General features: G+C 43.2%; 1 protein-coding gene across 11 annotated transcripts in view; it reads right to left on the minus strand.

Moving 5' to 3' along the window:
* The window catches only part of Eri3 (ERI1 exoribonuclease family member 3), a 133,080-nt gene that overhangs the window by 45,049 nt on the left and 72,850 nt on the right, over positions 1 to 15,181 (minus strand). The gene's annotated exons all lie outside the window — the stretch shown is intronic.

Genomic DNA, 15,181 nt, shown 5'->3' on the forward strand with positions numbered 1-15,181 from the left:
GGGTCCTGCCTGCATATACTCATAAGAAAACCTGTTCATACCCACACTGGCCCTTCCTGAATAGCCAGTGGGACTTCTTCTTCCCATAAGGGCCTCTCCTCTTTCCAAGTAGGGCAACCTAGGGTCTCATCAGGGCCCTACTTTAAAGGCCTTTGAAGAAGTCACAGCAGGCACTAGCAGGGAATGTCTCATTAGGGAAGCTCTCAGCTTACCAAGGGCACATGAGCATGTATTCAGGCTTACATGGACCTGCTGTCTCATAAATTTTGACCCAGTACAGAGCTGAATTAAAAATAAATTAGTTTTTAAAAATGGAGATGATGTATGCCTATTCTATATATATATATATTCCCATCAATGTATTTTACTGCTTCTATTGCATCTTCCCATATTCATCTGTTGACCATTCCCAACAGACCAGGAGCTCTGTACAGGTGGTAACCAGGTCTGATTCACTAAGCCCAGATGCCCTAACACAGAGGGCTTCAGGGAGTGGCTAGCAGCTGGATGCAAACATAGATGTCCTAGCCCAGGCAGAGCATAGGCCACTTGCTACCTGAGGCTTAGATCTAGGCTGATGTAAGTCCAACTGAGAGAGAAAAAGAAAAATCCTCACGAGACATTGCCCAGCGAGTCAAATTGAAAAATTATAGGGAGCTAAAGGCTAACTAATGGGACGGAAGAGGCAAAACCTGGCAAAGTCTCACTTTAAGACTGAGAAAGCAAAAGGTTCCATCTCTAGAAATCATCCAGATCAGCTCTGAGGAGTTAGCCAGGGAAAATTATGGCACAAAAGTTCAAACCACTTTTTCCCCAAGACAGCTGATGGCAGGCCTGGTCAGCTCACAGAAGGGCCATAAGTTGTATCAGCACAGTCCCATTTTAATGTGAACAAACAGCCAGGTACTTTTCCTAATCTCTACCTAGCTGCCCCTCAGCATCTACCAAGATAACCAACAGAGGGGATCAAAAGTCAGAGGAAGGGCCTGGGCCACTCCCTGTCTGTAGGGTAGTGAGAGCCCCTTTTCATCCATTCCCCAAAGCAGTAGGGAGACAAAAAGCTTCTTCTCACCCCATAGTCTCATGGTGAAGCCCAAAGCCTAATGGATTCTGACTTCAGTCCAAGTCACCTCATGGTGACAAGATGCCAGCTATCCAAACTCCTCCATGGCACCTGTGTCCCCAGCTCTCCTGACCTGATGCCCTGCCTCCTCTGGACCTTCAACATTTCCAAAGGATAGAGATCAAAGTAGGCAACAGTAAACAGAGGGACTTCTCTTACCTTCCTTGCATCAGTTTCATTTTTAGCTGGAAGCAAAAAGGGGAAAACTAAGATATGATTAATAATTACCTAAGGACAAAAGAAGATAAGTCGCAAGAAGAAATTGCTTCATTGAACTCCTTTACTCCATGGATAAGGAAACTGAGGTTCCCAGAAAGGGCAACAGACCCAAAATAGAGCCCTTTTCTTTATTTTCTAGCTGTAAGTTTGGTCCAGGATTCTTTGTGTTGCACCAAGTTTCTCTCTAGAGACAAGGGCCTCATCCCCACCATCTCCAGTTCCTAGAGTCAGGCTATAAATCCCATACCCTCAACTTCTCCTATATTGTATAGTGTGGGCACATGCCCACACCAGATGCACATAGGGGCAGATACTTTAAACACATGCAGGCATACATGGGAATACTTTCTTGCTCACACATTACTTCCCATTAAGCAAATGTTACTCTCTATAGTCCTGGAATATGAGGCTAATCCCTAACTTTTTCTAGTCACTGACTTTCACTTTCTCTGACCATACAATTTGCAAAGGCTGTGATGTGTTTGCCTCCAGCTCAAATGAAATCAGACCAGAGGAGTTGCCTTCAGATAGAATCTGCTATAGGACAAGGGACAGAAGGGAAATTGTGAATGAAAAGAATATGGATTTATATTCTCTTGGTCATGCAGCCTTGGGCAGGCTTCTTAACCTCTGAGTTTCTTTTTCAGCTCTCAAAAAATAGGGACAAGCCCTTTCCTGGCTGAGTAGCATGAGGAAGGTGTAAAGCATCCAGCACTGCAGCTGGCACCAACTGGGGCTAAATGCACCACTGCTCTATTATCATTGCTACTGGTAAACACGCTCAAGCCTGCTTTTACAGGGTGGCTTGCAGGATAGTGTGAGAAACAGGAGGCAGGGCTGTACTTCTGGCCTTCAAGGAAGTCTCCACATCCTGTCCTCTCCTTTTCTGTAATTCCTCTAGTTTCCACAATTTACAATAGCCATGACAAAATCAAAAGAAGGAAAACCACTGGGCATGGTGGCACAAACCTGTAATCCCAACAGCTTGGGAGGCTGAGACAGGAGGATCTTGAGTTCAAAGCCAGCCTCAGCAATGGCAAGGCACTAAGTAACTCAGTGAGACCATGTCTCTAAATAAAATACAAAATAGTGCTGGGGATGTGGCTCAGTGTTCGACAGCCCCTGAGTTCAATCCCTAGTACCAAAAAAAAAAAAAAAAAAAAAAAAAGAAAGAAAAGAAAGAAAAAAGAAGGAAAACCAAAAACAAACCCTGGGGAAAAGGCAAAGTAATTAACACAATCTTGGCTCTCCCAAAATTAACAGAACATTGATGCTTCTGCCTCTCCCCTTCTGCCATACTCCACCTTTTCCCCTGTCCTCAGCTGTTCCTCTAGAAGCTGCCTCTAGTAGCTACTGAGGTTCCTTCTGCCTCCCACCCCAGCTTTGTTGATTCAGAGAAGATGCAGATCTAGTCTTTTTCCTCAATTGTCTTATGGTCCTGGCGCAGGAACAGACCAGGCCACACACAAATAAGCAAAAGGTATGGACTCTGGGCTATGCTGAGTCCTAGTAATTGGCCCCAAGACAAGAGTACAGGATCTATGGTCAGAATGCTTAGGTTTAAATCTAGGCCCCAAATAAACCCAGGAGAGCTCCCCACTCTTATGCGCTCCAGAGCAAGCCCAGAATATTCTTCAAGGAAGAGAGGAGGCTCAAAGTAGGAGCAGAATTAAGAGGCTGTCTCACCTAAGAGGATGCAGATTGAGCAGCAGCCCATGAAAGGCAGACAGGCCCAAGGCAGGCCTGGGTGTAAAGCCCTGCCACAGAGGGCACTGCAAGAAATCCAAGGTGAGAGCCACCTGCAGTGGCTGCAGGAAACCTTGGAAGAAGAAATAATCCCTATTGCCCTGAGTTGATTCCCTTACCTGCTCTTCTCTTCCATGGTTGTATCACCTAGGGATGCAGACCACGACAGGCTAGCTCCCTAGCTGGGAGAGTACTAGCACTCTTCTAAGAGCTTTACAAACATGCTCTAAGGATTCCTCCCACTGCAATTCCCGTATTCTGCCATAGAGACACAGAGGTCTTCTGCCTAGCAGTCTTGGGCTGTCCATAGCTAATAGCCTAAAAGGTGGGGTGGCCACTCCCCTGGCTGCCATCACTGATCCCTAGATTCTGTCTCCCCTTGCATGGATACACACATGTCAGTTTTCTAGAGTTATAGCACCCCTCTTGGGAGGAAGCTTAGGCTGGCTCCACTCTAGACACTAGGCAATGGTTCCTTCTCTCTTCACTTGCTCTCATTCTGTTTTCTTCTGGTAGTGAGATGGTAATGGATGGTCCACATCAATAGTTTAAAATGCCTGGAAGCTGGGCTGGCACTGTGGCTCAGTGGTAGAGTGCTTGCCTAGTGTGTATGAGGCACTGGGTTCAATTCTCAACACTGCATATAAATCCATGAATAAAATAAAGGCCCATCAACAAAAAGTCTGGAAGCTACAGCCCTTTTTCACAAGACTGACTCTGCCTACATGTCCCTTCCACCTTACCTCCTGAAAGCTTACTCATCTTTCACAATGCAATGCAAGTATCTCTTCACTGAAACTTTTCTTAACTTTCTTTAATACACCTCAATTAAAAATGACTCCACCTTCCTCTGCTCTGGAGGCAATAAGGTGAAGCAGTTAAGAGCACAGATTCCAAAGTCTACTGCCTAGATTCCAATACTTACTTCATCACTCACTATTGATTGCTGGGTTTTGTGGATGGTACATCAACTCTTTGTGCTTCAGTTTCCTCATCTGGATGATAGCTAATGATAGTGCTTACAGTTTGAGGATTAAGAGTTAATCCACAGAAAGCATTTAGAGCAGTATTTACATTATCTCCGCTTTCCAAATGAAGAAAGTAGGGTTCAGAAAAGGTAAGTATCTTGCCTAAGGTCATAATACGTAGGTGACAGAGCCAGGAACTGACCTAGGTGATTGTAACTGTACTCTGCTGGATAGCCAGGGATGCTGACAGCATGTAAAAGGGGCATGAGACCATCAACTCTGTTCTTTAGTGTGCACCAAGGTGAGACAGTCCAAGGACAGCATTAAATTCATTGTCCATGAGGCTCACATGTGCTCTGCTGGGGGAACTCCTGTCTGCAGAGTCCTATGTGCTTGCCTTGAGCTCTTGGATCCTTGACCTCCCTTCTCTTTGAGGCCTGGTATTTCATCTCTGGCAGTCAACACCAGGACAAGAGAAAGGCAGGGGCACAGTACTATTACTGAATCCTGAGGTGGGAACTCTAGGAGATGGGAATTATTTTTCTTGTTTTACAGTGGAGGATACCATGGCTCAAAGAAGTTAAGTGACTCCTAAAAACCCTACAATTAGTAATGTAAAGCCAAGTTTCTAAATCAGGCTTCCTGGACTTCAAGGCCTATTTGTGTGTTAGATATTAGTCGTCTGCTATAGGTTCACAGAGAGATTTGCTCCAGTTCACACAGCTGTTTGGTAGTAACACTAGAGTATGAGCCTGATTCATCTGGCTCCAAAGCTCTCTTTCTTGCCCCAGTGGTCTATGGCCTATGAGCCATATCCCTGCGGTCCAGTATTTATCATGCACCACCCAAACACTAAATGAAGGACAAGTCTTACATACAGCCACACTACTTTCCAGGTTTATGAAGACAGTAATTAATGAAACACAAATCCATTTAAAAACCAATCAGAGTCACTTCAGTTTTGTTTTCATTGTGTACTCCTCCATCACTATATTCCCACTAATCCTGAAGGGGGAAAGGGCTGTCTATGAAATTTTCTGACATTACTAAAAAGCTCCTTGTGCTCTCTCTGCCTACCTAAGAGCTCTCCATAAGCACATAAGGCACCTTTTCCAAGGTATTTTCCTGATCCTCGGCTAGAAACTCACTACAGAGAAGTGTCTTTTGTGAGAAAAAATTGTCCAGAAGTCAAAGACAGCAACAGGAGGCACAAGCCCTTCCAGGACTTGAATCCCATGAATACTAAGGACCAATGCAATCTTTATCAAAGAGGATTCAAGTCCTGCACTATGGAAGGAAGAAGCCTGGGAGGTGCATTTCTGTCTTTCCCACTCCTCACCTCTAATGCCTTCCCTGCCCACCTAAGATACACGGTCTGGGGACAAGAGAACACTCAAATTTGGTTTCTAGCTTCACTTCTTCCTGGTTATGTGCTTTTGGCAAGTTATTTAACTTCCCTAAGTCCATTTGTCTGGGAAATGTGGCAGAGAAATGGGCACCTGGGCTCTGACGCTCATTAGTCTAGCCCTAGATTCAGCATGGATTCAATTAGTGCTTGTTGATGCCTAGTGTATGCCAGGTCCAGGGGGCGCTGGAAACACAGAGATGAGTGGTACACAGACTCAAGGAGCTCACAGTCTAGCAGGAAACACAAACATACCAGCATGTGACATGCTCAGTACAAAGTTCTGAAACCATATAAAGGAAGCTGACACTTCCTACCAGAGGTGGGGAAACATTACAGAAGGCTTCACACAAAAGGGTTTTGAAGGATGAACAGGAGCTTCCTCAACACACTTCCTTCACACCAAAAGGGTAAATGCAATGTAAGCAAAGGAAACAGCATAAGAAAAGGAAGGTGAAATTGTCGTGTTTATTTGAAAAGCAGAAAGAAGTTCAACACAGCTGAAATGTTATGAGGGGACAGAAGATACAGTGATAGGGATGCTGCAATGAGCTAGATCATCTAGGGCCTTGGTATCTTGCTCACGAGCAAGAAAGGGGCATAGTCTTTGAATATCTACCCTCTTGGCTCCAGTGCTCTTCCTGTCAAAACAAGCACCCTGCAATCGCACCCTTTTCTGTGCCTTTGATTTAAGAGTTCTTCTCCTGGCCCTGACAGTAAGGCATTTCTGTCCCACAGATTATAACTCACTCTGGGCTATTATTCAGCTCCCCAGCCCTGGCCCTGCTGCAGTTAGTCCAAACATAATATCCTTCATGCATATATTATCTGTCTCCCTATTATCTGGAATCATTTCGGAATTAAATTTCAGTCCTGCAATATTGGCTTCAGGAGCGGCGCGCTTTATGGGCTAGTCAAAGGTTAGAATACCAATCAAAATAACAGTGCCGATGCAGCGAGACATTTTAATATTCCAAAACCCGGTAATTGTAAAAGGACATAATATTTTTTCCCTGATTACCCCAAAGGCAACACATGTTAACAAGGCGAGGGAAGAAGTGAAAGAAATTTCAGAGTTCAGACAGCTGTAAGACATATTTAAAGGAAAAAGCCCAGGCTGGGCACTACACCATGGGGGCAGGGAAACAAGAAAAAAGGAGACATTCCTTCTAGCTCCAGCAGCTCTGACTCCAAACACGGCACTGTCCCCTCCTTCACCTTTGGACTACACCTCAAGAGCTTACCCCCAAAGGCAGATGTTGCAGAGGGTGGGATGAAAGGGGAAGAACTCAGCATCTGAGTCTTGAGGCATGAGTTCCAGGTTTCTGCGTACAATTCAGTAGCCTCCAGCTCCCAAGAATGGTCCTACCCAGGGTTTCAGCATCAAACTCAGCAGCAAGTACCCTGGGCTGCTCTACACTCACCCGCTCCTTATACAATGCCTATGCCTGTGCCCCCACCTCTCCTTCACATATACTTAGTGCTCTGTGTCCTGCACTATGTGCTTGTCTTTCTTCTCAAACACAGCTAGAGGCCCTGATCTAGCTGGCTCCCATTACAATTCCAGCCCACAACTGCCCATGAATAATGCTATTCTTTGGATGATGCCAAAAACCTGGACCCCAGCCCTGACTGGTTCTGACCACTAAGTAGCCCAGAAGTATCTGCCCCCAATGCAAACTATCCCCCTCCAAAATATCCTTTAGCACTTCTAAATATTCATGCCTCTTTTGACTTTGTTTTTTGTTGTGTTCTTGTTTTCTCCAAATTACTTCTGAATAGCCCTAGAAGAAGGGCTCTGTTGCTGGCACCATATAGTCACCATAGTTTCTATCTGGCTGCCTATCACTGGACCAGCTTTATCCTCACAGATCCAAAAAAAAGTGATCTGACTAGCAGAGTTTTGGATCTTCTCATGCTTGACAGCTTCCCAGCTTGCTCAGCCCACTCACTGAAACTACCAATCTGCATCATCCCGACCTGCTGACCTGCCTATGGCCCCCAGCAAAGAACTTCATTAAGGCTGAGAATTTATTCCTCCATAAGCCCTTAATTTATTACTGTGCTGATTGGGACTCTGAATGCTCCAAGGTCAAGAAAAGTCATATTCAATTGTAGACACCAATGCTCCCTTTAGCAGTTTTTCCTGCTGTCCCCTCCCAGGGGAGGGCAGGAGATAGAATGTTTCTTGGAGGAACCCAAAAGGCTTCCTCCTTACTCTCTAACATCTGGTCCCAATCTCACTCCTTTCAGAGAAGAGAAGGGCATAGAGTACAGATGGCAAAGAAAAAGTGACACAGCAAACTTTATATTCTGGTACATTTGGGCCTGTTAAATTCTAAGCAGCCCCATCCCTACAATTGCTGGGCATGACTGGCTGAGCCCTATCTGCTAGGACTGACTTAGAATCCTCCTAAGGCAGCTTGCTTCCCCAAAAGTCCACTCAATCAGGCTGAGGGATCAGAGGGGAATACTGAGAATTTGTGAGTATATATACACATAATTACATGGCAGGGTCTAAAGATATATGAATTGTACATGTGTAGGCATGCGTTTTTACATACATTTATATGTATCCATCCATGCATATGTGGTAGGTAGAACATCATCTTATGTGTGCATGTGTTTATCCACATGCTCACATTCTTATGGAGGCCTCATTCCACCTTTCTGTTTCTTGATTCCTCATTTAAGACAATATTCTTTTCCATACAACCTTATCTATCCACTTCCATGGCTGTACCTTGGAACCTGCCAATATGAAATAACTAACTCAGTAACCCTATTCTTTAACCAAAATCTCTAATCCTTTCATCTTGCCTGCTCAGCTCTACCCAACATACCTATTCCTCATCTTATTGAGGCCTATGTACTTTTTCCCTATCTAACAGACCCCTGTTATCTTCCCTTCCCCTCAAATTCAGTTTAGATCCCACAGTCCATTTTTTCAACTGTCGTCTTGACAACACCTTCAACTCCCTCTTCCTTTCATCACAATTACTGGAAGAGAATCTTCACCCTGGATGAATCTAAATATCTTTCTTCATGCCCACAACCAGTCAGCTGAGCTCTGCCAAAGAAGTCATATAACTGAGCAGAGTGGCTCCACTATGAATTAATGTCATCAATTTAACTGGATCCTCAACATTGCCTGTGTTTTCAAGTTAGCTCACAAATCTATTCTTGACTAAAGCTACAGTAATTCTCTTTTACTTCCTGCAAACACTCCCAGCTCTCCCCTGATAGTTATCAGCAAATGACTCACCTTCTGTTTCATAGAGAAAAATTAAAGCCATCAGATGGGAACTATTTCAACTTGCCATCACCAAATCTACAAGCCTGTCTACATCCATCTGCAGCCATCTTCTTTCTTCCTGCCACAACGGAAGAGAGTTTTTCCCTCTTGAAGAGAGTGGATTTCAAGAATGTAGGTTCTGCCAGGTGTGGTGATGCATGCCTATAATCCTAGCTGCTGAGGAGGCTGGGCAAGAGAATCAAAATTCAAAGCCAGCCTTGGCAATTTAGTAAGGCCCTAAGCAACTTAGTGAGACGCTGCCTCAAAACAAAAAATAAAAAGGATTGGGAATATAGCGCAGTGGTTAAGCATGCCTGGGTTCAATCCCTGGTACCAAAAATAAAACAGCAACAAAAAAAAGAATGTAGCTTCTCCTGGGCATGCTGGTACATGCCTGTAATCCTGGCTATTCAGGAGGCTGAGGCAGGAGAATCTCAAGTTTGAGGCCAACCTCAGCAATTACAAGACCCTACCTCAAAATAAAAATAAAAAGGACTGGGGGTGTATGTAGCTCATTAGTAAAGTACCCTGGGGTTCAATCCCTATTACCAAAACAAAAATAAAAATTAAGAATGCATTTTCTCCTTCCATCTCCTCAGAGGCCTCATTTACTGATTCCCTCTCACTCCTGTATCTTCACACTTTACTTCTCCAATTGTTTGTTAAAAACAATAACAACAACAACAAAAAAAAACCTAACACATATGTTTTCTATCTTAAAAAAAAAAAAAAAAAAAAAAAAAAACGCAGCCAGGCATGGCAGTACATGCCTGTAATGCCAGTTACTTGGGAGGCTGAGATAGGAGGGTCATAAGTTCAAGGTCAGTCTGGGTAATTTAGCAAGACGTCTCAAAATAAAAATAAAAAGGACTGGGGATGTAGCTCAGAGGTAGAAAGCTCCTGGATTCGATTTCAGAACCAACACAAAACAAAACAAAGTCTTAACTCCATACTTGGCCCTACTTCAGCTCCTGCATTTTCTCTCCCTTTCAGAGTAACATTTCTGAAAAAATTAAAATTTCTCCATCTCATTTTCTCATATTCTTCCCAATTTACTCCCATTTGGCTCCTGTCCTTGTTAAGCACACAAAAAGCTTTCACTAAGGCTGCTGAGGTCCTCATGACTGTGGCCATTTCCGAACTGACCATTCTTCTTCTGAAAATGTTTTCTTTCCTTGGTTTTTAGGACACCATAGTCTCACAGTCTCTCCTCTTCTACCATCCTGTTACTCTCTTTTCTGTTTCTTCACCTTGCAGAATCAGCCAAAACTCAATTTAGGTCTAGTCCGGCCACATACTAGTGTGAAAACACTGAGCAAGTTTCCTCATCATCCTATATGCCTTGGTTTCTCAACCTTAACATGTGGAAAATAATAGCAACCACTGCACAGGGTCATTGTGAGGGTTGGATAATGTACAAATACTGAGCACAGCGCCTACCTAGCACAGTGCTGTCCAGTACAAATATAAGGTAAGCTACATATGAGATTTGAAATTTTGCAGTGGCCACATTAAAAAGAAAAATGAAACAGATGATGTTATTTTAATAATATTTTATTCAATCAATATACCAGACATTATTTTAACCTGTAATCAATATAATTATGAGAAGTTAGGTGTACTGATACATACCTATAATCCCAGCTATTAAGAAGGCTGAGGCAGCAGGACCATAAGTTTGAGGCTAGCCTCAGCAACTTAACCATACCCTATTTCAAAATAAAAATTTAAAAAGGGCTGAAGATGTAGTTCAGTGGTAGAGTGCTTGCCTAGCATGCACAAGGCCCTGGATTCAATTCTCAGCAGTGCAAAAAGAAAGAGAAAATGGAGAAAGAAAATAGGAAGGAGAGAGAGAGGGGGAGAGAGAGGAGAGAAGGAAAGGGGAGGGGAGGGGAGGGCAAAAAAGAGTTAATTTACCCAATCTGTGGTATCTTGTTAAAGAAGCAGAAAGTGAATTAAAACAGTAGGTCTAATGCACAATATGCAATTAATATGAACTATTATTACTACTATCAGTGACCACTCCTTTTCTATTTCAAACCCTTCTTCCTCTATCAGATGTGGGTGTTTTCCGTGTTCGGTCCTAGGCTTTCTTTTTTTTCTCATCCTATATACTTGTTTTTGGCAGTCTCATTTGCTTCCATCCTTTCATTCATTTGTACACCATTAATTCCCTATACCTAAACATTCAACTGCCCTCTCACTAGCTTCACAAGACTGTCTCAAAGGCATGTAAACTTAACATGTTCCACATTGAATTCATCTTCTCTTCCAATCCTAAAGCTTCTCCTTCCACTATCTTAAGTAAATTCATTCCAAGTCACCTAGTTGCTCAAATCATAAACCCCAGGAACATCATGGTCTCATCCTTCACCCCCAACCCTTATAAATCAATCACCATTTTCTGTTTGTTATAGAGTCAGTGCTACTATAACATCTGTTTTGAAAGAGCAAATTCGTTCCAATGTAATTGATGTATTAGAGAATTATTTAGCATATTGCAAACTTTGCATTTGTTAGAGTATACAAAATGCACACCTTCCCACACCTGAAACATCTACCAGCCACAGAGATCACATATGTTACAGCCACACCTGTCTGGTTACAACTTTCCATCAGATTTCAGACAATCTTCTTCTACCACTTCAGTAACTCAAAGCTGTGAACCCACTTTTGGTAATACTCAGGATTGAACAGGTTGAGGTACTCCAACACTGAGCTATACACCCAATCCCCCCAGTCTTTTTTTTTTTTTTTTTTTTGGAGACAGACTCACCAAATTGCCGAGGCTGGCCTTGAAATTGTGATCATCCTGCCTCAGTCTTCCCAGTTGCTAGGATTACAGGCATGTGCCACAGTGCCCCACATAAAGCTGTGATCCTTCTACACCTAAAAGCAAACTTTGGGTCCCTTTCAAGGTAAAGTGCGATATTTATTGCAGTATTTATATATTACCATTTAATAGTGATATATTTATATATCACCATTAATCTATATTTCATATTTATACATAAATATATTTATGTATAAAGATATGTATGTTTATACCTTTAATTTATATATTAACCATTTAATGTGTAAAACTATGTTATTTTTATTAGACTCAATCTTTTTTTTTAATGTATCACTGATGAAGTTTTGAGTGTCATACTCCTAACTGAATGTTTATTGTATGACTTTTCATAGCATGCAAACTTTTAGAAGCCTATATGTTGCTTTATAGAATGAATATTAACATTCTGGAATCAGTCCATTTCTCTACCTCACCACTGCCATCAGTTTAATCTAAGTAACTATCATCTTCTACCTAGACTTAACAGCAATGGTCTAATTCTGCAATACTCAATCAGGGACAGTACTTCTTCACTCCCACCCCTGTCCAGGTCCTGGAAATATATGTGTGGATGGCAGAAGGAGGCAGTTCTGGTTGCCTAGTGATTATTAGAGGGTCACTATTGGTTCAATGAGCAAGAACCTAGAATGTCACAAGTTCAGTAGTGCCACTCAAAAAGGCCAACTACTGCCCCATTAAGAAAAAGTAACTAGTTTAATCCCAGTGACTCCAGAGGCTGAGGCAAAAGTACTGCAAGTTCAAAGCCAGCCTCAGCAATTTAGTGAGACCCTAAGCAACTTAGCGAGACTCAGTCACAAAATAAAGAGTTAGGGATGTAGCTCAGTGGTGAAGCAACCCTGGGTTCAATCTCCAGTACAAAAAAAAAAAAGAAAGAAAGAAAGAAAAGGAAAAAGTAACTGGGTTTTCGTATCTGCTCTTGGCTTTCTCTGTATTGCACTTAGAGAGACTTTTTAAAAACACAAATCAGATGCCCCCCCACCCTTTTTTGGTACCAAGGATTGAACCCAGAGGCACTTAACCACTGAGCCACATCTCTAGGCTTTTTAATTTTTTATTTTGAGACAGTGTCTCCCTAAGTTTCTTAAAGCCTCATGAAGTTGCTGAGGCTGGCTTCAAACTTGTGATCCTCCTGCTTCAGCCTCCCCAGTTGGGATTCCAGGCATATGCCATTGTACCCAGCCAAATAATGCCTCTTATTACCCTTTAAAGCTTCCCCTTACCCTAAAGATAAAGATCAAAATCAAAATATGGTCCTGCTTTCCTCTTCAGTTTCATCATAACAGTCTCTTCTTCCCACATTCACTATGCTTTAGGTAGTCATTCACTCAACATATAATGATTAAATTGTCTATGGGCCATGAACCATTCGAAGTAATGGAAATAAAACAGTAAACAAGAGACAAAAGTTCTGCATCCTCCTGGTTTCTATGAAGCTGCCAGGTTTCTCTTCATCTAAGGGCCTTACTGCAAGCTGTTCTCTGTGCTTAGTCATTCCTCCTTCACTCTTCAGTTTAGACAACCTTTCCCAGAAAACTATTCTTTGATTCCACCCAACTAAGTCATGTTCCTTATTATATGATCCGAAACTTTGAACTGTACAGCGTTCTCAATTCAGCTGAAATTGTTTGGTCAACATCCATTTTTTCTGTTACATTCCCAGAGCCTAGCATAGTACCTGGCACACAGAAGGCCCTCAAAATTTATTTCTTGATGAAAATGTATACACTTATATATATGCACGTCTTTAGACTTTATGAACACATAGAAACATTCATGTCTGTTCATATTTTCACATATTTCTGCAGGTGATTATTTATGTGGATATGTAAATAGATGGGCATGCACATAAGGATATGTATAATTTCGAGTATACTTACTTGGGTGTATTTATTCACACGAGAACTTGTGTGTCCTTAGGCGTGTGTGTGTGTGTGTGTGTGTGTGTATGCACGGGTGCGCATGTGTATTTTTTCTGGCCCTTCAGTGACAGCTTTGCCCTCCTGGAGGGAGCTGGGAGCAGGGCCCCAAGTATTCTCTAAGCTGACAGCTCAATAAAAGTCTAAGATCATTCAATGACATTCCAAATGTCAGCAAGCACTGGCTTGCTCTACTCTGCTACAGGGGAAGTAGATGGGGCGGGAGATGTAGAAACCTGGCTGTTGAAAAGCTGCTCTTTCCTGACCCAGCCCATACCATTTCTGGACAAGATAGGACAGCTGAGAGATGGCACTTTGCTTTTCTTAGATTAGGAGCTTTTAGGAAATGGGGATGGTGAGTTCAGTCCCAGTTGCTCACTTAAGGGTACATTTCGAATGATGTGACCAGAAGGCACTAGGGGTTAGATCCTTTGTTTTTCCCAGATCTGCTTGGTTTACCTCACAAGAGGAAATCACAAGGCCAACTGGAAATAGAGTCCTAAGTTTCCCCTTGTGCTCATTTCCTCCCTCTATCTTGACAGTTGGTGGAGAACCAAGCTGATGAGGCTCAGGACTTCCTCCCCCACCCTTTGGGCCCAATAGCACCAAGGTGGCCCTGAGTGGCAATGTTACCACATGGGTCAGCTGCTTTCCTGCCTTTCTGCCAAGGAACCTAGAGGCGTGGAGCTGTCCACACACCAAAAAGTCAAGTGAACTTCACAGAGTAATTGTTCATGGTCAGCGCCTGCTGCGCCTGGACGGGTCTTCACATTGCATTTGCTGAGGCTAGAGAGCAGCCTCAGATGAGCTCTGACAGCTAGCATGCTGTCTTTCAGGAGTGTATGCCCAGCCACACAGGCATGCTCAGCGCACCAAGCCCTGCCTAGGAAGCCTCTGTGGAGTTAGTTCTCAAAGATGATCCAGTCAGCTAGCAATTATTCACCGAGAACATATTCTGTACCCAGCCCTGGTCTAACCACTGGGGACACAGAAGAGACTCAGTCTCTGTACTCCAGGTGTACATGTCTGGGAGGAAAATACATGAACTCAGTTTCAACTGAGTTAACTAATCCTAAGTGCCAAAGAGCCTCAGGGCAAGAGAGGCTCAGCAGAAATGATACCTAGGTGGATTTTCAGGGAGAGGGAATGTGTACAATGAAAATAACTGGGGGAGATGATTTCAGGCAGAGGGAAGGCCAGAGGCCAGGTCCCAAAGGTAGGACAGAGCCTAGTCTTCTCAAAGATGAGAAGTAGTAGATGGCATTGGCTCAGCTGCAGGGGAGATCAGCAGGAGAAGTGGACAGGGGTAAAAGTACAAAGAAGTCAGAGTGCAAAGGACATCTGTAAGTATTTGTTCCACATCCCTTGGACTTGGTTCCATGCTTTGTGGCAGCAGTTGCCACAAACTTTCTCTTCTACTGTTTTCCCACATGTTTGCTTAGCTCTAGCCACACACACCAAAAGCATGATGCTCTCGCTGCCTAGAAATATTATTTCCTCCTTGTATCCATATTGCCCAGTTTAAGATCCAAATCTTCCCAATACCTAGCCTGAGCACCCTGCACCCCTGCAAAGGCTTCTTTTTTCTGAGCTACCACCCTGATCCCTAGTGTGCTCTTCCTTCTTTTGGCTTCCTGGGAGTTGCTAAACTGACC

This window comes from Urocitellus parryii, chromosome 11 (assembly GCF_045843805.1).
Source record: "Urocitellus parryii isolate mUroPar1 chromosome 11, mUroPar1.hap1, whole genome shotgun sequence".
NCBI lineage: Eukaryota > Metazoa > Chordata > Mammalia > Rodentia > Sciuridae > Urocitellus > Urocitellus parryii.